This window comes from Hippocampus bargibanti, linkage group LG11 (assembly GCF_051943395.1).
Source record: "Hippocampus bargibanti isolate YZ-2025 linkage group LG11, ASM5194339v1, whole genome shotgun sequence".
NCBI lineage: Eukaryota > Metazoa > Chordata > Actinopteri > Syngnathiformes > Syngnathidae > Hippocampus > Hippocampus bargibanti.
In genome coordinates, this window is record NC_142744.1 from 17,043,169 (window position 1) to 17,066,748 (window position 23,580).

The window sequence follows — 23,580 nt, forward strand, 5'->3', positions numbered from 1 at the left end:
TTCAAAGTGTCCCCCGCCTCGTGCCCGAAGACAGCTGAGATAGGCTCCAGCAACCCCCGCGACCCTAATGAGGAATAAGCGGTACGGAAAATGAGATGAGATGAGATGAGAGCGCTTTAAGAACAGCTGAAGCTGGAACAAAGCACTAACATGGAAAAAAGGGGAATGCTGCCCCATTGTGGAAGGAAAAAAAAACATTTCCAGAGATTCAGCCAGAGCTTTATCGGCATCCCAGCAAGTAAAAATAAAACCAGAGCAAATTCCGGAATGCCACTCATACGTCATATTTTTAATTCCCGAATAAATTCGTGAATGGCAGTGAATTAGTTAATTGTCGGTTGCACATGACCAACACGTGCAAAATTGTCATACAAATATATTTTGAACACTGTTTCGCTGATGTGCACTGGATATTAGAATTGATGTACCATATTTTATAAGTATAAGGCATGGCCCCAATAAATGGTGTATTTTCAAACTTTATCCTTATATAAGACGCACCGGACTGTAAGGCGCACGATGAATGAAAAACGTTTTCCAAATATAATACGTATATAAAAGTTTTTCAAATATAAGGCACACTACATTATAAGGCGCTACATTGGAGGCTGGGGTTATGCACTACTTCATCTACAGGGGAAATGGAGTCTGTGGCTGCTGACAGTCTTTGCGAGACCTGCTGTGGCTTAATATTACTTCACATATAAGGGTCATCTTTTGAAGAAAATTAAAAGGTTTTGGGTGCGCCTTAAACACCGGAAATTACGGTAAAACATATAAAAAAATATTTGCCATTCCAACAGCGCAGGTTCCCAAATGCACTCTGTTATACATGGGATTAAAATGTCTCGTTCACCTATAACAAGCTTGTTTTGGGAACGTGGGTGGATGCTGGAGTGAGAGAAGCCATGCCATCAATCAAAACTGTTCTGTTTTAAGTTGTCATCTAAACTTCTGGCTGAACTCTCCCAATGAAAGATCCTAAAATGTCGCCTTCAGAGAATCTTAATAGTTGTCAAAATACAGATAAGGAACAACAACAGAATGTAACTGGTCCTTTGAAAAAAAAAATCTGTTTCATGCAATCATTATATAAATAAAATCTAACCTATAAATAATATAAAAATATCGCCTAATATCTAACCATCAGGAAACATTTCTTTTACAAAATGGTGGCAATGGCAATTTGAAAAAAAAGGTCTTCTGCTGCATCTATTTGTCAATTTGATTTGGATGATATGTTCAGGCCCACTTATGAGTTTCCCTGGTCTGTCATACTAAAGTTACAGATGGGTGGCGAGGCGTGTGGAGGTACAGCAATTTGAACAACACTCCGATTGAAATTAATGAGTTCAAACATTGGCCTTAAAACATGCACACTGGCGCGTCTTGCTGGCAGTGTGAGTTTCACACCTAAGACTACCCAATTAGCAATTAAGCTTGCCTTTGAGTGTGGGCCCGCAATGTGCTGTGTGATCCCAGTCTGATTTGCATGCCATTTGTGCACGCGCTGATAAGCAGGCAGGCGGCAAGTTTTAAAATTCAACTCTAGGATCCCTCGCAGAAGGAAGAGGGAAGCTGCGGGGCAAATGAGAGAGAAATCACATGGCTGCTCTTGAAAAGGCGACCTGTGTAAGGCAGCCGGCAAAGTGCGTGGGATTACACTCAGAATGCAGGTAATTTGCTCCCTGACTAATTTGTGGAGATGATGCTGCCTGCATGTGTGCAAGTTCGAGAGCAAGGAGGGTGCCCGTGGAGAGTTAAGTTCTGAAAATGGCTCAGTGGAATTGGATTTCCTCAAAGCCTTGTCATCGCAAAGGTGGATTGAGTGTAAAATCTGTGAGGCATTATGGAAAATAGCAAGCAAGACAGGCTGAAAGGGAAGTGGATGCTGGGTGGGCGGGAGCAAGGAGCAATGTAGCGCAATATGGTGTTGAGTCGGTGGAGGTACACAGAAGAATGCATGCCCGTTAAATCCACTGATGTCCACCTCACAATTTCAGTGTCACACCCACCAATACATTCTGAAGAAAACACACACTAATCCTAACAAAACTGATATTTCTCTCGTTTTTATCCAAAAGTGAATAGGCCCTATTAGTAAAATGACAAAGGGAGTTTGATATTGCAAACTAAACTAACAATTAGCCAAGCATTTCCAAGTCTTCATCTTCTTCTTTTCCTTTCGGCTTTTCCCTTCAGGGGTCGCCACAGCAAATCAATGTCCTCCATCTACCCCGAAACAAAAAGTTTAAGTCAGGAAACAATAAGTTCATCTCTCTCTCTCTCTCTCTCTCTCTCTCTCTCTCTCTCTCTCTCTCTCTCTCTCTCTCTCTCTCTCTCTCTCTCTCTCTCTCTCTCTCTCTCTCTCTCTCTCTCTCTCTCTCTCTCTCTCTCTCTCTCCCCCTCTCTCTATGTGGTCAGTGGTCCAGTAGCTAACGCATAAACCTTATAGTGAAGAGTTCATGGGTTCGATCCGAGCTTTTAACCTTGAGGTTTGAATGTTATCCCCCTGCATGGGTTTCCTATGCACTCCGGTTTGCTCCCGTATTCGAAAAACATGCATGGCTGACTGATCAAACAATCTAAAATTGTCCATTGGTATGAGTTTGTGTGTGGTGGTTCGTATCTGCGTGTCCTGCGATTGGCTGGCCACCAGTTCTGGGTGTGTCCCGCTGCTGCCCGAAGACAGCAGGGACAGGCTCCAACACCCCCACGACCCTTGTGAGGATAAGACCATCCATCCATCCATCTTCTGCCGCTTATCCGCAGCAGCTTCAGTAGGGAAGCCCAGACTTCCCTCTCCCCAGCCTCTTCTTCTAGCTCGTCCTGGCGGATCCCGAGGCGTTCTCAGGCCAGCTGGGAGATATAGTCTCTCCAGCGTGTTCTGGGTCGTCCCCGGGGTCTCCTGCCAGTGGGACATGCTCGGAACACCTCACCACGGAGGCGTCCTGGGGGCATCCTAATCAGATACCCGAGCCACATTATCTGGCTCCTCTCTATGTGGAGGAGAAGCGGCTCGACTTTGAGGTCCTCCCGGATGACCGAGCTTCTCACCTTATCTCTAAGGGAGAGCCCGGACACCCTACGGAGAAAGCTCATACCGGCCGCTTGCATCCGGGATGTCGTTCTTTCGGACACAACCCATAGCTCGTGGCCATAGATGAGGGTTGGGATGTAGATCGACCGGTAGATTGAGAGTTATGCTTTTTTGGCTAGCTCCTTCTTCAAAGTCCGCATCACAGCAGACACCGCACCGATCCCCCTGTCGCCCTGTCACTCCCTCACACCCTCATTCGTGGACAAGATTCCCATATACTTAAACTCCTCCACTTGAGGCAAAATCTCCTCCCCGACCCGGAGAGGGCAGTTCACCCTTTTCCGACTGAGAACCATTGTCTCAGATTTGGAAGTGCTGATTCTCATCCCAGCCGCTTTACATTCGGCTGCGAAACGCTCGAGAAAGAGGTGGAGAGCTCCACTTGAAGGCCCCAACAGTACCACATCATCTGCAAAAAGCAGAGATGCTATACTGAGGCCACCAAAACGGAAACCTTCAATGCTTCGGCTGCGCCTAGAAATTCTGTCCATAAAGGTCATGAACAGAATCGGTGACAAAGGGCAAGCTTGGTTGGGCCCAACTCTCACTGGAAACGATTCCGACTTATTGCCAGCAATGCGAACCAGACTCTGACGTCGGTCATATAGGGACTGAACGGCCCGTATCAGGCGCTCCTGTACCCCATACTCACGAAGCACCCTCCACAGAACTCCACGAGGGACACGGTCAAATGTTTTCGCCAAGTCCACAAAGCACATGTAGACTGGTTGGGCGAATTCCCATGCACCCTCGAGGACCCTGTTGAGGGTGTAGAGCTGGTCCACTGTTCCACGGCCAGGACGAAAACCACACTGTTCCTCCTCAATCTGAGGCTTGACTTTCTAACGGACCTGCCCCTCTTGAACCCCTGAGTAGACCTTTCCAGGGAGGCTGAGGAGTGTGATCCCTCTGTAGTTGGAACACATCCACCGGCCCCCCTTTTTAAAAAGAGGGACCACCACCCCGGTCTGCCAGAGGCACGTTCCCCGATGACCACGCAATGTTGCAGAGGCGTGTCAGCCAAGACAGCCACACAACCTCCAGAGCCTTTCGGAACTCCGGTCGGACCATGGTGACTTCAGCTACAGAGATCGGAGAGTCCTCCTCGGAGTCCCCAGACACTGCTTCCTCCAAGGAAGGCGTATTGGTGGAGTTGAGGAGGTCTTCGAAGTACTCTGCCCACCAGTTCATGACGTCTCGAGTCGAGGTCAGCAGTGCCTCAGCAGTGTTAGTGGTGCACTGCTTTCCCTTCCTGAGACGCCGGATGGTGGACCAGAATTTCCTCGAAGCGGTCCGGAAGTCAGCTTCCATGGCCTCACCGAACTCCTCCCATGCCCGTGTTTTTGCCTCAGCGACCACCGAGGCTACATTCCGCTTGGCTAATCGATACCTGTCAGCTGTCTCAGAGGTCCCACAGGCTATTTACGCCCGATAGGACTCCTTCTTCAGCTTCACAGCATTCCTTACCACTGGTGTCCACCAGCGAGTACGGGGGTTGCCGCCACGACAAGCACCAACCACCTTATGGCCACAACTCCGATTTGTCGCCTCAGCAAGGGAGGTACGAAACATGGTCCATTCGGACTTAATGTCCCCCTCCCCCGTGACTTGTGTAAAGTTCTGCCGGAGGTGGGAGTTGAAACTCCTTCTGACAGGGGATTCCGCCAGACGTTCCCAACAAACGTTTGGGTCTGCCAGGTGGGACTGGCATCTTCCTTCCGCCAACGGAGCCTACTCACCACCAGGTGGTGATCAGTTGACAGCTCCGCCCCTCTCTTCAGTGAGTGTCCAAAACAAATCCAATGATACAACTATAAAGTCAATCATCAAACTGCAACCAAGGGTATCATGGTGCCACGTACACATATGGATACCCTTAAGTTTGAACAAAGTGTTTGTTATAGACAATCCGTGTCGAGCACAGAAGTCCAATAACAAAACACCACTCCTGTTCTGATTGGGGGGGCCGTTCCTCCCAATCACGCCCCTCCAAGTCTCACTGTCATTGCCGACATAAGCATTGAAATCGCCCAGCAGAACAAGGGAGTCCCCAGAGGGATTGCTGTCCAGCACACTCCCTAAGGTCTCCAAAAAGGATGAACTGCTGTTTGGTGCATATGCACAGACAACAGTCAGAACCCGTCCCCCCACCCGAAGGTGGAGGGAAGCAACCCTTTTGTCTACCGGGGTGAATTCCAACGTACAGGCGGCGAGCCGGGGGGCAATAAGTATGCCGACACCTGCTCTACGCCTCTCACCGTGAGCAACTCCATAGTGAAAGAGAGTCCAACCCCTCTCGAGAGGGCTGATACTGGAACCCAGGCTGTGTGTGGAGGCAAGCCCAACTATGTCTAGTTGGAACTTTTCGACCTCGTGCACCAGCTCGGGCTCCGTCCCTGTAAGAGAGGTGACATTCCACGTCCCAAGAGCTAGCTTCTGCCGTCGAGGGTCGAACCGCCAGGGTCCCGGCTTTTAGCTGGCGCCTAGCTCACAATGCACGATCCCTCTGGCCCCTCCCATGGGTGGTGAGCCCTTGAGAAGGGGGACCCACGTTTCCTCTTCGGGCTGAGCCCGACCGGGCCCCATGGGTGTAGGCCCGGCCACCAGGCGCTCGCCAACGAGCCCCATCTCAAGGCCTGTCTCCAGAGAGGGGCCCCGGTGACCCGCGTCCGGGAAAGGGAAAACAAAGTCAATTTATGTTTTTCTTCATATGGGGTCTTCTGAGTCGTACTTTGTCTGGTCACCCAGGAACTGTTTACCATGGATGACCCTGCCAGGGGCATAAAGCCCTAGACAACCTAGCTCCTAGGATCATTGGGACACACAAACCCCTCCACCACGGTAAGGTGACGACTCATGGAGAGGTGTGAGGATAAGAGCATCGGAAAATGCATGGATCAATAAATGGATGGATGGATGGATGGATGGAGTGCTCTTACACTGGCCAAGTCAATCACCAGACCTTCACCCAATATACAGTATTTGCCCTCCAAAGGGCAGACTCTCAGAAGAAATCCCCAAAAATAACAACAGCAAAAAACAACTGATATAGTCTGCAGTAAAGGCCTGGAAAAGAATTTCAAATGAAGAACTCAACAATCTGGTGAAGTCATTTAGTTTCTGGCTTAATCGAGTCTTTGCAAGTCAGGGTAACGCCGCCAAATAACAAATTATTATTTACTTTATTAATTATTATTCACTTTTAGTTAATTTAATCATGTCTGGACCGAAACGCAAATTGGGTGGCTCCTGACAAAAGATGCTCTCTTCTGAGTTATTCAACACTTCTCAATGGAAATTCAATCAAATCAACTGTTGTTCCATATTAATTTTTTTATCTCAAACCCAAATATCTTAAGTGTCCGAACAACAAAAACAAATGCAGTTACCTTGCTGTTCCAATACTTTTGGAGAATCTCGTAATAGAAAATGCCATTTATTGATAGATAACATTTTTAGCAGATTTAGATTAATCCAAAAGTGATTAAGTTACATTAGTTTCACATTACTGTTTTTCAATTAGGTTACAGCCTTCATCTACGTTCACAGGTAACAAGAAACGGTTTCAGAATTCATTTTTCAAGTAAACCTCCTGAACCTTGTTGCCCTCCAGCTCAAAATAAGATGAAAAGTAGCAGATGGAAGCGTTTGAAGTTAACTTTTTTTTTCTTTTAATTTCTGAGTACAGTTTAGCATGAGAAAAGCCTGGAGGTTTCAGATTTTCAAAATATTATTTATCCCCGTGAGGCAGGGTGGATGCTATTTGGCATAAGTGACACCCATTTGTCGTACAACATCCACAATGCTCGTTCCTATGAACAAAGAATCATCCAGAATACATCTATGGATTGATCAGGAAAGTCCGCAATCATTTTAATGATCACTTTTGTTGTGTTTCCTCATTGTTTGTGATTGATGACTTTCTTACCATGGTGAAAACTGTGATCCATTTCATCGATATTTTATTACAGCACCGTGAAACTCCAGCGATGTGACTTCATGCTTACTTTTCCAGTCTAATAAGGCAACAATTATGCTACCATAACTGGAGTCTTCTGGGGTCTTCATTGAAGTGGGAGGACGAGACTCACTTTTTGGAAACTAAAACATTTCTGAATTTGTTTCAAGACGCATTTTGGCAGAATTGTTTGTTTATGCCGCTTGTGGAATCACATTGCTCCATAACAAATGGAACAAATCAGAATCAGAACCATTCAAAAGCCACACCAGGCATTCCTTTTAGTTCCCGTTCTGTACTGCCGTGTTCTCCTCAATTTCCTGTCTGCTACAACAGTCACAGAGTGAGGGATCAACATCATGCAGATCTTCCATGTTTCAATTAGCATTTCAGATCAGAGCATGAAGATTCAGTGGAAATTGGGGGTATTTACATAAGCTGGATGGGTTGTCTCTGTTTTTTTGCCCCTTGGCCATTTCGTCTCAAATGTCCACACGGCAAAGACGACGAACTGCACATGGGCTCACTTAAGTAAAAAAAAACACAACTCAAAACACTATCATGTTGTTTATTGTTGTACTCCTAAACTGTTGCCATCAGACTTTTGATGTTTGATGTGGTGAAGACTCTGCACAGCATCACACTGAGGCATGTTTGTCACATTTCTCAGGTGTAACGCAACTCAAATATGAGAAACAGAAACACTTGAGTTTGATGTTCAGTGGTGATGTCACTTCCACACCACTGCAAAATCCTGTTCTAAAGTTAGTGTTCAATGAATATCACAGTGTCAATTAAAATTGTCAAGGTATACCAAATAAAGTGACAGAGAGAAATTTGAAATGGAGGACATTGATTCGCTGTGGCGACCCCTTGAAGGGGAAAGCCGAAAGGAAAAGAAGTTTTATTTACCTTTGTGATGGTAGTTGTCAATGGATGATGAACAAAAATACCCATATATATATATATATATGGTGGCTGGATAGCTCAGTTGATAATGCATCGGTTTGGCATATGGGAGACGAGGGTTCGAATCCCACTTGTGGCAGAGAAAATGAGCACAATGACATCATCCAGTGTGGGTCCTTGGGCAAGACCCTTCACGCTAATGCCTACCTCATACAATGATGAGAGACAATAAATGGAATGACATGCCGGCTCAGACGTCGCCCGGCCAAACAAGGTCTGCGTCAGGTGCTGGGGAACCAGAGCACCCTGATGAAAAATGGGCTACTGGAACAAAGCGGAGATGGACGAGATGCGATAACATGGCTCTGTTGGAATGCTACTACTCAAGCAACCCTAGTCAGAGGGGTTACATGCGGAGAATGGGGGCTGAATGGTTACTTCGAAACCCACAGTCACGGTTGACCACGAAACAACTAGTAGCTCAGTGTTCCAATGTCCACAAACGGCAATTGCTATCACAATTTGAGATTGATGAGGTACAACACAAATTCCGAGGTGAAGGGCCCCAGGCTGCCACATCACAGGAAGAGGTTCAACCAGAGATTGGGAGGCAAGCCCCAATGAATAATGAGATTGGGAAGCCAGCCCCAATAAATGAAATGCTGAGCGAGGCAGCAAATGACCTGAGAGATAAGATCATGGCAAGAATGAAAACTGGGCAACGAAGGCACCGATTACAACGGCTATGTGAAGTACCACCTGAAAGTCTCATGGAAACTGTGAATGCAGCACTGAGAACGATCCCGACCGGAACGATCACGGAAACCAATGAGCTGATATACACCTCAGCATCAGTGATCCTAGAGATGCTCGGCTACAAGAGCAACCATGAGAGCCACGAGATTCATTACCCACCATGGAAAAGACGGTTGGAGGCCAAGATCAAGGCGGCTCGGAAAGCTGGTGTATATAATGTACAGTGACTGTACATTATATACACCAGCTAAACTGTATAAATTTAGTTCATATACTAAAAGCTTTTGAACACTTTAATAGCGATATGCAGAGGGACAGCAATGCTGTCTCACTGCAGAGCAAGCCAGCACATAGTGATAGCATAGTGATAGCATAGTGATTGCGCAATCCACGGTGAGGCTCAGCCGGCTGCTGCCTCACCGCTCGTCTCTACTTGTATTTGAACGGTAAATGTGAAAATTCAGCGATTTTGAAAAAAAATCCAAAAATGGTGAAGTTAAATGGAAAAGAACGTTAAAGTACAAATCATTAAATAAATATAACTGTTTAATTTACTGTATTTTGTCATTTGATATTTCCATGATGACAGGTGAGGCACAGCCTCACCTGCCTCCCCTGACTGCACGTCACTGACTATGATATCATTATGCTCGGAGACGTATGTTATGTGTTGGTTCGGCGAGGTGATGAGCACCATGCACTTAGCTGGCCCTTTAAGAGGCTTCCCTGCATTGCACAATTCTGCCATGGGTGAGCGCAGAGCCCGCACAGTTGCTGTGTGATTTTCAAACAGCACCATCAGGTGGTCATTATTGACCTCACACAGCATCGCTTTTTGATAGCTTCCAATTCAAACATATTGCAACATATTGTCTTGTGCGTTCATCGGTGTATAATACATCTATTTTAAATTATCATGTTATTGGTCTGAGTGCATAAAACAGCCCCGGGGTGTCGTGTTTGGGTTGGGCTGGGTGTTTTTTAAAATATATTCAGAGGAATGGGTTCAGACGTGATCAACTATGCTGGATCACAATAGGACCATTTTTACACAAGACGCCACTAGCGAGGCGCCGTAAAAGAGAAAATGCAAACATGAAGACACGTCTTAATTTTTTCTTTCTGAAAGTATTCACTTGATTCTACGTTCTCAAAGAAGGACATCATGACTTGATCTTCGAAGAGAACGGAGGGGGGGAAAGAGCCTGGGGCGTAATGACTCCACAATGGCGTCTGTCAAATAGAAGCTGCGGGCCAGCCAGAAAGTGGGACTGCGTTCATGACCCCAACGTTTTGACGAACATCGACCGACTCGGCGCACGTCTTTTTTTTCCCATACCGGACGTTTTTCGCTATACTGTATTGTTAAATCACCCTGTGCCATCCTCGCGCGTTTCGATTGGAGTCTCTATTCATAAACCCGATCGAGTGCGGGAACACCAGGAAGCGGTTAAACGCGTTTGCAAAGAGCGTCGGCACATGCGTAAAAGCTGCAGCGCCACCTTCCAAGACAACCGGATCGGAAGCGAGAAGAAATCTGATCTTACCTGGTGGAGTAAAGTCGCTTTTTTCGATTTTAAAAAATATCCCCCTATCAAACTCTTCTCTTGCAACCGCCAGCGAGAAATGCAATAGCTTGGCTAAGGTAGACAGAATAAAATGGAGAAGAGTTGCTCCGGGGCTCGCCAAGCCCTCAAGGCAAAGTGAGGATACAATTAGCGCATAACTTGCCTCCCAGTGTAAAAAAAAAAAAAAAAAAAAAAAAAAAAAAAAAACCCTCAAACCCCTTTTTGCTCCCTTTCTCTTTCATTTTTTTGCGTTTCATACAATCAAATGGAGAAATCAGATGTTTTTAAATTTAAAAAGAGCTTGGCGTCTCACAAGGGCTGATGTTAATCGTTGTGATTAGTTTTGATAGATAGGTGCCTGGGGCTAGTGGATGGAGCGTTTCTTTTTGCCAGCTAGAGAGAAAAACAGCACTTGATGATAATTATATAGATTGCTGCTGCTTTGATTTTCTTCTCTCTTTTTTCTTAACTTGATCAAACATAACTGCTCCACTTGTTGAATGGCTTCTGCAATGAAGAGAATGAAATGGTCACTGGATAGTTTTTTCGAACTCTTTCTCCCCGCAATCAAGTCTGAATCAGTGCTTGAGACTCGTGTACGTGTGTGTGTGTGTGTGTGTGTGTGTGTGTGTGTGTGTGTGTGTGTGTGTGTGTGTGTGTGTGTGTGTGTGTGTGTGTGTGTGTGTGTGTGAGTGCGAGACCGTTCGCGTGTGCGTTTGCGTGCGCGCGTGTGTGTGTGTGTGTGTGTGTGTGTGTGTGTGTGTGTGTGTGTGTGTGTGTGTGTGTGTGTGTGTGTGTGTGTGTGTGTGTGTGTGTGTGTGTGTACTGAAGGGAGAGCTCATTTGAAATGTTCAGCCATGCATGTTCTCACCAACAAGATGGAGCCTAGGTGATTTACTTTTTCGTCTTTTTGTTCTTCAGCAACAAGAACTTGGTACAGTGTAGACAATGTAAATAAAACATATAGGTCAGTGGTGTCAAATATACGGCCCGCGGGCCAGAACCGGCACACAAGGAGGTTTGATCAGGCCCACAGGATAATGTTAAAGTGGAAACATGCACGAACGACACAGAATTCATATTTTTAATGGCGTAATATTCAAGGATTGTCCACTAGGGGTAGAGTGGTGCTTTTTCAACTGCGGTTTCAACACCCTCATTAGCCAAAATGACATTATCCAAACGGAAAAAAGCAGATAAGGGGTGTAGAATTTTCAATGAAAAATGGACCCCATCATTTTTTTGCAGAGATGCGTGGGAACCTTTGTGCTTTGTGTGTTTTCAACAAGTTTCCGTATTTTGGTTATTTATCGAAGAAGATACAAAATGTAGCCACAAGGGGGCACAAGCCAGTGTATTATTGTGCCGGTCCCAAGCCCGGATAAATACAGAGGGTTGTTTCAGGAAGGGCATCCGACGTAAATTTTTTTGCCAAAACAAATATGCGAATCAAACCTCTGAATCCCATACCAGATCGGTCGAGGCCCGGGTTAACAACGGCCGCCATTGGTACTGATGACCTCCAGGACTCCAGATGAGGAACGCTGAAGGACAGATGGTGGTTGACTTTGCTAAGAGAATGGAAATGGCTATTGTGAATACTTTCTTTCAGAAGAGACAGGAACATAGGGTGACCTATAAGAGTGGAAGCAGAAGTACGCAGGTAGACTACATTTTGTGTCAACTGTGCCATCTAAAGGAAATCAGTGACTGCAAAGTAGTGGTTGGTGAGAGTGTAGCCAGACAGCATAGGTTGGTGGTGTGTAGGATAATGCGGGAAGTGAGGAAGATGAAGAAACCAAAGGCCGAAGTGAGGACAAAATGGTGGAAATTGAAAAAGGAAGAGTGTTGCATGACATTTAGGAAGGAGGTAAGACAAGCACTGGGTGGGCAAGTGCTCCTTCCAGGTGACTGGCAAACTACGGCGAACATAATCAGAGACACAGGTTGGAAAGTACTTGGTGTATCCAGTGGAAGAAAGGTAGATAAGGAGACTTGGTGGTAGAATGGGGAGGTGCAGGAGTGTATACAGAGAAAGAGGTTAGCAAAGAAGAAGTGGGACACTGAGAGGACGGACGAGAGTAGACAGCAGTACAAGGAGATGCAGCGCACGGTTAAAGTAAAGGTGGCAAAGGCCAACAAGAGGCCTATGATGACTTGTATGCTCGGCTGGACAGCAAGGAAGACGAGACCGATCTTTACAGGCTGGCGAGACAAAGATGGTAAGGACCTGCAGCAGGTTCGGGTGATTAAGGATAGAGATGGCAATGTATTAACAGGTGCCAATTGTGTGATGTCAAGATGGAAATAGTACTTTGAAGAATTGATGAATGAGGAAAATGAGAAGGAACAAAGAGTAGAAGACGAGACTGTTGTGGACCAAGACGTAGTTTACTCATACCCATTTTTAAGAACAAAGGAAATGTGCAGAGTTGTACTAACTACAAAGGAATATACATACAATGAAGCTGTGGGAAAGAGTAGTAGAAGTACAGAGAAGGTCAGAAGGAATTGCATTGTGTCTTAGTAGATCTGGAGAAAGTGTACGACAGGGTGCCCAGAGAAGAGCTGTACAATCAAATGGAGAACGGGGTGGCGCTGTCGGCCCCGCCTGCACGAGGAAGTCTGGAGTGACAGAAATGTATGTCAGAGCGATGCAAGACATGTATCATGACTGTAAGACAGTTGTTAGTTGTGCTGTCAGTGTGACGGAGGAATTCAAGGTGGAGGTGGGACTCCACCAGGGGTCAGCTCTAAGCCCCTTCTTGTTTGCTATGGTGATGGACAGGCTGACAGACGATGTTAGACAAGAATATCCTTGGACTATGATGTTTGCATACGATATTGTTATCTGTAGCGAGAACGGGGAACAGGTGGCGGGGGAATTAGAGATGTGGAGATATGTCCTGGAAAGGAGAGGAATGAAGATCAGTCGCAGCAAGACGGAATACATGTGTGTGAATAAGAGGGATCCAAGTGCAAGCGTGATGCTACAAGGAGAAGAAATAAAGAAGGTGAAGGATTTTAAGTACTTGGGGTGGAAAAGAGGTGAAGAAGCATGTCCAGGCAGGCTGGAGCGGCTGGAGAAAAATGTCAGGTGTGATGTGTGATCGGAGGGTTTCAGCTAGGATGAAAGGAAAAGTGTATAAAACAGTGGTGAGACCAGCCATGATGTTTGGACTGGAGACAGTGTCACTGAAGAAAAGACAGGAAGCAGAGCTGGAGGTAGCAGAGCTGAAGATGTTGAGGTTTTCTTTGGGAGTGACCAGGTTGGATAGGATCAGGAATGAGTACATTAGAGGGACAACTCATGTTAGAGGCTTTGCAGAGAAAGTCAGAGAGGCCAGACTCAGATGGTTTGGACATCTCCAGAGGAGAGAGAGTGACTATATCGGGAGAAGGATGCTGAGCCTTGAACTGCCAGGCACGAGACCGAGAGGAAGACCGAAGAGGAGGTTTATGGATGTGGTCAAAGAGGACATGAAGGTAGCTGTTGTGAGAGAAGCAAATGCACAAAACCAGGATAGATGGAGGACATTGATTCGCTGTGGCGACCCCTGAAGGGAAAAGCCGAAAGGAAAAGAAGAAGATAGAAGAAGATGCACAAAACCTGGTTAGATGGAGGACATTGATTCGCTGTGGCGATCCCTGAATGGAAAAGAACATATACAGTAAAGTCTCGTTATATCGATATCGGATATATCGATACTATTTCTATGCACGCACGGAGAAAATTACATGCAAACAGGGTCGGATATATCGATAGTCCCGGTTATATCGATATTTTTTCGGACTCCCTTGAATATCGATATAACGAGACTTTACTGTATATGGTAAAAAGGTGTCAAAGTCAATGTCACGGTTTGCAAGGTGGTGATGGGGTTTGTGGATCCCAAAAAGTAGGCAGGAGGGAGCAGGAGGTTGTGTTTGACAAATTGTATTAAAATAAAGTCAGCAGGAACAAAATCTAAAACATCAAAATCATCTGAACAGAAAAAATACAAAGTATCAAAAGAAAACCAAGAGTAAAAGTCCGCCAAGGTGAAACAAACACATGCACGGCATACAATGCATACATAATGCACAATGCATACAATCGCATACAATGACCCGACACCGAATGGTCGTGCCGGGAGTCCTTTTGACTGCCACTGATTGAAACGACCACACCTTCGAGGCTGCAGGCAGGGCTGACAGCGCTACCTGTTGGTCGCCAATCCGACCGTGGCAGGCTGCCACAGATCGGGACGATCAGCACCTGTGCAGGTGCAGGCGGGGCCGACAGCACCACCCGTCAGTCGCCAACCAGATCATGACAGTCAAGGCCCGGGGTCCAACTCTGACCCCGTGAAAGCAAATCAATGATGTGAGAAAATTTAAATTGTCCCATGTACACCACTATAGGAGTCATGTTTAACTTCAAATTTGAAATCTAGTTATTCATTAATTGTTTTGGCCGCTCTACATGTAATATGTGGAGGGAATTAAACATTCGAATGTCTTCCCCAAATTCATGTGTGGAGACCGTCAATAGAATGTGGCCACCGGACAAAAAAAAAAAAAAAAGTTTGACACCCTTGGAATTGGATAACGTATTAAGTGTTTCAGATGTCTCTCAGTTATGAGATTCTGCATTTGAATCTGGGCAGGTTTCCTTTGTGGAATTTGCATATTCTTCCTGTGCTTGGATGGATTTTTGACGACATGTTTCATTCCCATTTGTGCAAAAAATTGCATGTTTAGGTTCAATGAAGAGTCACATTTTTCTTTTGGTGAGAATGTGAGTATGAATGGCTGTATCTCCTGATTGACTAACACCATATCAGTTTTTTCTCTCAGTTAGCTGGGATAGATTACTCTCATGGAATAAATAAAAGTGTTGTTATCATGTATGTGGCAAGTTCAGTCAGTTAATTACCATTTGGTCATATTATTCGCAGAGGTGTCAGTAGTAGTACATTAACATTCTGTACTTAGATTAAGTCCAGGCACTGGTACGATGAAGGGAAAAAATGTGAAAATGAGTAATAATAATAATGATTCATCTGCCGTACACCAGTAAATGTGAATACATACACAGACTCGGAAATGTACTTAAAGGGGAAGCCATGTCAGAGATTTTCAGTGTGTTCTAAGCATCACCAATAGTCTCAACAAAGTATTCTGGGTTTATATACATAAGCACACTGTACTTTGTTTAAGACTGTGCTAGGCACAGTGTTTACGACTGTGCTAGGCACGGTCTTAAAGTATTCTGTTTAGACTAGCGGGGAAACAGAATATAATCATGGAAAACAATTACATCCCACCTCACTTCCCCTTTAAACGAAGACGAAAATAAAAGTGGTGGGCCGTGGATTTCATCGCTAGGCCTTAAGTAGTACTACATCCGAATCAAACCAGACTGAAAAAAGTGTGGTGTGATTTACTACAAGTCCAACTCTGGCCTGCGCTGTCTTGAAGGCGCTGGTCAACATACCCCATTTGGGTTGCCAACTCGAAATCTGATTGGTTAGAGCAACGACAGGTCCAACTGATTGTGAAGGCGTCCAGGTAGACTACTGACCCTGGTAACAAATGATGGCTGAAATGTGATTGGTTAAATGCTTTGTTGTGTGGCGCGACAGCAAGCAGGGGGAAAGATGATAAAAGTTCACTCAGCCAGATGCAGGAAGGGTATTGTGAGTTTTATTTATTTGTAACACTGCTCTCCAGGCTGTCCTTTATCCTTCTTCTTCCTCCTCGAAGTGACCGGGTCAGTCTGGTTTTAAAGGTGTGTCATGATGCTAAAAGAAATGTTAAATAATTTTGTGTGTTTTGGATTTTGGATGGGAGAAAGGTGCACATTTCTCCCCATCCAAAACAGTAGAGTTGGGCGACCACTAATTGATTGAGACTGATTGAGAAGGTGATTGCAACCACCTGGGAATGGCCAATTACCGCTGGGATCTGATTGGCCAGAAGCTCAGGTGAAGCACCTTTAAAACTAGACTGAGCCAGTCACTTCGAGGAGGAAGAAGAGGGACAAAGGACAACCTGGAGAGCAGTGTTACCTGGGGCCTGCCGAAAACTGATATCAACTTCAAATAAAGAAAACTCACAATACCCTTCCTGCATCTGGCTGAGTGAACTTTTATCCTCTTTCCACCTGCTTGCTGTATCGCCGCACGACAAGGTGCTTCACCTGAGATTCTGGCCAATCTGGTCCCAGCGGCAATTTGCCATTCCCAGGTGGTTGTAATCACCTTCTCAGAGTCAATTAGTGGTCGCCCAACTCTACTGCTTTGGATGGGGAGAAATGCGCACGTTTCTCCCATCCAAAATCCAGAAAACACAAAATTATTTAACATTTCTTTTGGCATCATGACATGCTTAAATACGAAAACACGTCTATAAGCAGCACAACAGGGGAAAAGTAATGAAAGGAAGCTGAATGACAATTTGGAATAATTTAATAAGACTTCATGAACATGGAATTAACAGTCCGTGATTCAGACATAATTTCAGGCCAGCAGAGAAGGCTTTGCAGGCCTTGACGGTCCGCCACTAGAAAAAAAAAAAGTCAGTTATATATAGTATTGGACTGGATGCACAGAATGTATGTATTATGGATGAACAATTGACGTAGATAGAAGTGAAGTCAGCAACATCCATCTTACTTTGCCAATCGCGAAGGCTGCTGAACTTGAAGGCATTGATTTTTCCCCAGCATTTTCACTTTTTCTTGCTGACGAAAAGGACTTTGAGTCTTGCATACGATTATACCAATAAGTCTGTTCGATGTGCTATATGTACATTTCATCCGTGAGAATACATTTTCAAAGGTGTATCCTTTCAGAGCTTGTTGGATATTGCATACGCTGCTATTTAGCATCTGGCCAGGTATGCCTAGCATTGCCCATCCCACCCAGAAAATACGTGTCCCACAGAGGCAATGTAACGGAGGCTCCAAGTGTTGTTCCAAAGGTATTTGCCCCCTAGCATTGTGGCTGGCACATGATTCAGCAGAGGCTCAAATGTGGAGGCTGCACGCACATGTATACACACATTTTTATGTCATTAGTCTGACAAACCACTGTGAGCAGATCATGACCGCAGGCCACCACAATCCCATACGTTTGCCATTTTCCAACCAAATGGAGTTCATTCATAATGGCGGTCCTGGCACGTCAATGTTGAAAATATGCATCAGGCGTGTGTTACGATTTCCTGGCCCAAAATCACCAAAAGCATAAACTGTAATTTTGCTGTGGGATAAAGGAAGAAGGGGATTGGTCTCTGAGAACAGCGGCTGTGTGGTACTTTTGCGAACATGTTTTTCAGATTAGTTGCATATGTGAGCTCGCTCTAAGCAGACAATGGATAGATAGATAGATAGATAGATAGATAGATAGATAGATAGATAGATAGATAGATAGATAGATAGATAGATAGATAGATAGATAGATAGATAGATAGATAGATAGATAGATAGATAGATAGATAGATAGATATAGATAGATCCTTCACTGCTGTTCTAGGTGACCTTGACCACCTGGGTGTGGCTGGCACAATAAGTCAATACATACTTGTCACGCACATATTCCTGCCTGCCTGGATGCAGGAGCCAATCAAATTTTAGTGGAGCAGGTCCTGCTTACAACTCCAGTGGTATTCATGCATTCATATAGTCACTCTTGCAGAAGATAAAGAATGTAGTACATGAGTCTGGGTCAGCTTTTCTGTCTACATGTGTAGCTCCACTTTTTGTGTTCATTTCGTAAATGTCATGTCATCGCCTCAGCAATGCCAGTCATTTCCTACTAAAGGCTAACCTTTGTGGCTATGTTTCATGTTTCGTTTTACTGTAAACTCTAACTGAGAATTGCCATAAAAATCTATGATTTTTTGGGGGGTTTAAAGGAATATTTATGGCATTTATCCTGGTTACCAACATACAGTACTCAAGCAAAAAATGGCTGAATGATGGTCCTTTTGTCTTAAAACTATTTACTACAAAATAATGTACACTGTAGTTGTTTTTTATGATCTTGCTATGTCGGTAACATGTAGTGACTACATTGATAAATTACAAAGCAACATTTTTGTATGTCTGTTGTTGATGTAATCACTGGTCTATACAATACTTTACAATACAATACTTTAGACAAAACTGACTGCTCCTTTGTAATTCAAGAAAAAATGTAAGAGTTTGAATTGCTCAATGCTTTCATTAAAATAACTAAGTGCAACATTTGTGCCTTGACTTGAAAGATTACAATAATCAGGAGATTCGGAAGGCTGGAATGAGCCCGATTATCCGTCTATGCATACTCCGCTGTAGCTGGTCCTAAAATAAACAATGAATGTGCACTTTGTGTCAACCCATTCATTTGCCAACAACCTGGGGACACTTGCTGTGTCTTTCTCCATGCAAATGATTGAGTATGTGTATGCATGTATGTTGATAAAGATAGCATACTCCACATTTTATTCTAAGTTGTGACATACAGCGGTGAACTTTGGTTTTCAGTTGGATGGATGACAAGGTCAATAAGTAGTGAATATGTTTACTCACAAGTGGACAGTGTCTTCGACCTGGACAGTGGACAGAGGAGTCCGTGACAGCGAAGGGGAAGAAAGACAGGACGAGGCGGCTGCTCGCTGGGAGGCTCCAATAAAATGTAATCCTGTTACATATGGTTCCCACTTGAGGGCAACAAAAATAATAAAGATTTCCCTAATAATGCAAGCCAAAAATCCAAATGGAGCACAAGACCCGCGGTCAAGTGGCACACTTGTACATACATCCTCTCATTAGCACCTCTGCTGTCATGCCAGAGAGAGGCCTCCGAGATGTAGGAGCAATGGCTAGGCAAGAGTTAAGTCAAACAAATGTGTTTCATCAAACTGCACTTTGCGCTGCTCTACATAAGAGAATTGCAGAAAGAATGAACGTTGAGCGGGGTGGGAAGTTGGAAGCCCTGAGGAAACCAATCCGCACTTGCAGACCTCCTTTCCTGTGTCAAAAACACAGAGATCTCAGGTGTGCACTACCAGATGGGATTGTTTGTGTAGCAATCACTCTCGCGCATCATAAACATAGTCTGGATTCACACTCCAGCCACGAGTGCCCACGATATGATTCTTCTGACATTTTCCATGTACTGTGATACCTCAGCTTACGTGTCTGTAAGACCAAAAGTGTGGCTTCCAAACATTAATTTCCCATAGGAAATCATTAAAAATGAGAATAATCCGTTGCCAGGTCCCCATAAAACATAATTCTCTAAAAAATAAGCCTTAAAACAACACAAAATATACATTATTTTATGTATAATAAATGCAGTGACGTGCGGTGAGGTTCATGGCTGGTGAGGCACTGACGTCATCACAGTCAGATTTACAAACATATGAACTCCACAGAGTAGCTTATTCACCATTTGATTGGCAACAGTTAACGTGTTTTGTTTAAAATGTCATGTAAGCATTCTTTATCTACTGTATACAAACTCTCTCTCTAATTTTCCGTATCGCTTATTCCTCATTGGGGTCGCGGGAGTTGCTGGAGCCTATCTCAGCTGTCTTCGGGCACGAGGCGGGGGACACCCTGTGAATTGGTTGCCAGCCAATCGCAGGGCACACAAAGACATACAATAGTCACTCTCACATTCACACCTAGGGACAATTTGGAGTGGTCAATCTGCCTGCCATGCATGTTTTTTGGAGTGTGAGAGGAAACCGGAGGACCCGGAGAAAACCCACGCGGGTCCGGGGAGAACATGCAAACTCCACACAGGGAGGCCGGACCGGGATGCGAACCGACGACCTCTGCACTGTGAAGCCGGTGTGGTAACCACTCAACTACCGGGCCGCCTGTCTCAATGAAGATCACTCCCAGTGAAGAAAGTTGTCCTTGATCAGTCCTGTTCCGACTATGTTTTCAGTCTTTTGCGCTGAGAATGACCGCTGCACTGATGCTTTAGTAGGTGGAACCATAGAAATAGATAGGTTTAGAAGTGCCCAAAGGAGGCAATAGCACTGCGCCCCGCGGTCACCAGGTCGTGACGTCACCGATGACGTCACGAGTTGTAGCCTCTGACACAGTTCCGTACCATATGAATAATTTTTGCTCGTTTTTCGTCGATTTTCTTGCGGTATTCGAAGAAATTCTAATGCTTTGTGGCTGTCAAGTTATGTTGGTTTTTTTTAGTTCTCCCCCTAACTTGAAAAGGGTTTTGACTGTGTTGACCGGGATTACACTGGGACTTCACTCTTTGACTCCAATGATGAGACAGATTTCTCCTTTCTTTTTCCTCTTTTATTTTGGACTTAATCGTCTCTTTTCTCATTGAAAAGACAATTGCAGATTGCAGGCTGATTTCAAGATTGCAAGTTTGCAAGTTTGCAAGTGTGCAAGGTGAAAAACCTTTGAAGAAGGTAAAACACAAACAGCAATTAGGTTTACATTTGAAGGCTTAACAGGCTGGTTTTGACATTAAACCATCAAATCAAATGATCAAATAAACAGTCACAATAACAGGTTCTCTCACCCTCAGCCACCCTGGTCTTTACACAGTTGAACTCTACTGTCTTGGTAAACTCCTAGAGCAGTACTTGAACCGAACCGAACCTGAGCAGTGTTGCAACTGACTATTTTAAGGAGTGGTTGCTTCTGGTGAGAGCCTTTGATTTCTGAATGGCTTTCAGCTGCTGGCACACCTGCCTTCATTTCAGCTCTCTCCTCTGGGGGAAAAATGGTGCCACTCATTTTTGGACTACAGCTTCGGCCATATTTGTAGTTTTTTACCAAGACACTCATTTTTGGACTACAGCTTCGGCCATATTTGTAGTTTGCCGAGACAATGGCTAAATATGTTTTAGAAGACAACTACTTCACTCTCACGTCGTCTTTCGGCGCGATGTGAAGTCGGACAAGTCCAAAAATCTCAACTTTCAAGATCAGATACGCTTTGGATTATAATTTTTTTATAATCCAAAACATACAATTGCAATTAAATACACAACTATTGATGTATATTTATTTAGAGTCTAAAAATGTTATGAATAATAGAAATGACAGCTCTTTAAGATTGAAAATTCCAATACATAGTATAATTATCTTTTGAGTGTGATTGTAACCAATCTTCAAACGTGAAAAAAATAACATTCATAAAGAATGATCATACTTAATTGGTAATCGGAATTGGACTAAATCAGAAATTGTAGAGGATTAGGTAACACTGTGTATAGTGTATATACGTGTGAAATCTACAACGGATCAAAAAGATCGAGAAGTAATTATTAGTATGTTGTATGAGCAGAGTCGGCTAACCTGGGGCGCGTTTCACAAAACTTTGCTATTTAGCAATATTGCTAAACGTTAACAATATTGCTAAATGATGTTTAGTGAGACACGTTTTTAGCGTTAACAATGAATTTAGGAATATATTAGCAATATTGCTAAATTAGCAATGTTTAGTGAAACTCACACCCCTGCAGTTCAAATTTAGTGTCGAATTAGTTACATGCTTGAGGAGGCAGAGCCAATTCAATTTCATACTAATGAAGAACAGCTAGAACGTACTTATACACGGTCGAAGATCGAAAACAGAACGAAAATTAGTTGCTAAAACATCGCAAAACGATTTTTTTTTTCTTTTTATAGAAATTTCATTTTCACTCACTTGAAGAACGAAATTCCTTTGTTTTTCAGAATCAGAATCAGAATCAGAATCATCTTTATTGCCAAGTATGTAGAACACACAAGGAATTTGTTTCCGGTAGAACACGCTGCACTAGTATCGTTGTAAAAAAAAAAAACTGCTAAGTGGCACTATACAGTTCCATTTTGGCTACTGTTGAAAGAGTTCAAAGAGTTAATGGCTTGGGGGAAGAAGCTGTTTCAGCTCGTAGTTGAAGCATCCGTAAGCGAAACATTGCGGCCCCCAACTGTTGTTCCTTTTTACAGCATCCATACGTTAAATAGACCTAAATACGCTCAAAACTATCCTATTCCTACGCCAAACCAAGCCACGTTACTATGGACGGTACAACTCGTGCCGTCACTTCCGGGTTTGCAATCAACCTCGTCTCTACGCCACTTCTAAACCTATCTATTTCTATGGGTGGAACAGTGAGCACGACCTGGAGAAACTTTGTCACTTCAGGAACAGTTTCAATGAGACCCTTCTTGGCCAAAAAGCTGAGAAGCTGCCCAGGAGATTTACATTCATCCCTCACCGTTTGTGAGCTATAAAGTCTGGTGTTGGTCTTCCTTTACTTATTATCTCCTGCTTCGATTGAAAGTCCAGTTGAGAAAATTATTTCAATTTAGATATGTTATCCACCATTCTGAAAATAATGCCAATCAACATGAAAAAAATGACTGGATGGTTGCACTTGACTTGCTAACTGTTTATTGTAGCTTGCTGTCACTAATTCTATTATTCTGGAGCCGAGGAGTCGCAAGAAGAATCTGAAACCACCAGTGCCCCCCCCCCATGAGGCAGGAGAACTGTGTGCCTCACCTCTGCACACAGTTTTGATAAAAATAAAATAAAATAAACACTGTAGTACAGTGTTTATAATGTACAGTGACTGTACATTATATACAACAGCTAAACTGTAGAAATTTAGTTCATATACTAAAAGCTTTTGAACACTTTAATAGCGATATGCAGAGGGACAACAATGCGGACTCACTGCAGAGCAAACCAGCAGTTAGCATAGTGATTGCGCAATCCATCGTGAGGCTCAGCCGGCTGGTGCTTCACCGCTCGTCTCTACTTAGTATTTGAATGGTAAATGTGAAAATTCTGCGATTTAAAAAAATAAAAAATAAAAAAATGGTGAAGTTAAATGGAAAAGAACGTTAAAATAAAAATCACTAAATAAATATAACTGTTTAATTTATTTTGTCATTTGATATTTCCACGATGACAGGTGGCACAGCCTCACCTGCCTCCCCTGACTGCACGTCACTGAATAAATGTGCTATTGTATTGTAATTAAAGACAAACTGTTCTGTATAATAAAGTTATTTTATTTACCTTTGTGATGGTCGTTGATGTAGTTGCCTCTTGATGATATACAAGTGAACTTGCCGTGCTTTCTCTGCAATAATACCCTCACACACTGTCCCCTGCTAGCTGCTTTTTGTTGATCCAAATCAACAGAAGATTTTCAAAATCTTCTATTGCCTGAGACCGTTGCTTTGACAACACAGAAACACCCTTAGCCACACTAACAATGGTCGATTTAGCACACTGGTAGTGGGACACAAACGCACACCTCGTTCGTCTTTCTCG

At 44.0% G+C, this 23,580-nt stretch overlaps 1 protein-coding gene across 2 annotated transcripts in view; it reads right to left on the reverse strand.

The window, feature by feature from the left end:
• The window catches only part of kctd1 (potassium channel tetramerization domain containing 1), a 31,780-nt gene extending 12,673 nt beyond the window's left edge, over window positions 1-19,107 (reverse strand). Inside the window, exon 1 of one of the 2 annotated variants that reach the window (XM_089008917.1) lies at window positions 18,849-19,107. The gene's annotated coding sequence lies outside the window, so the exon portion shown is untranslated. Of the gene's footprint in view, window positions 1-10,270; window positions 10,402-18,848 lie in introns of those variants that run through there. The other variant, XM_089008916.1, reaches the window with a different exon arrangement.
• Window positions 19,108-23,580: the final 4,473 nt, after the last annotated feature.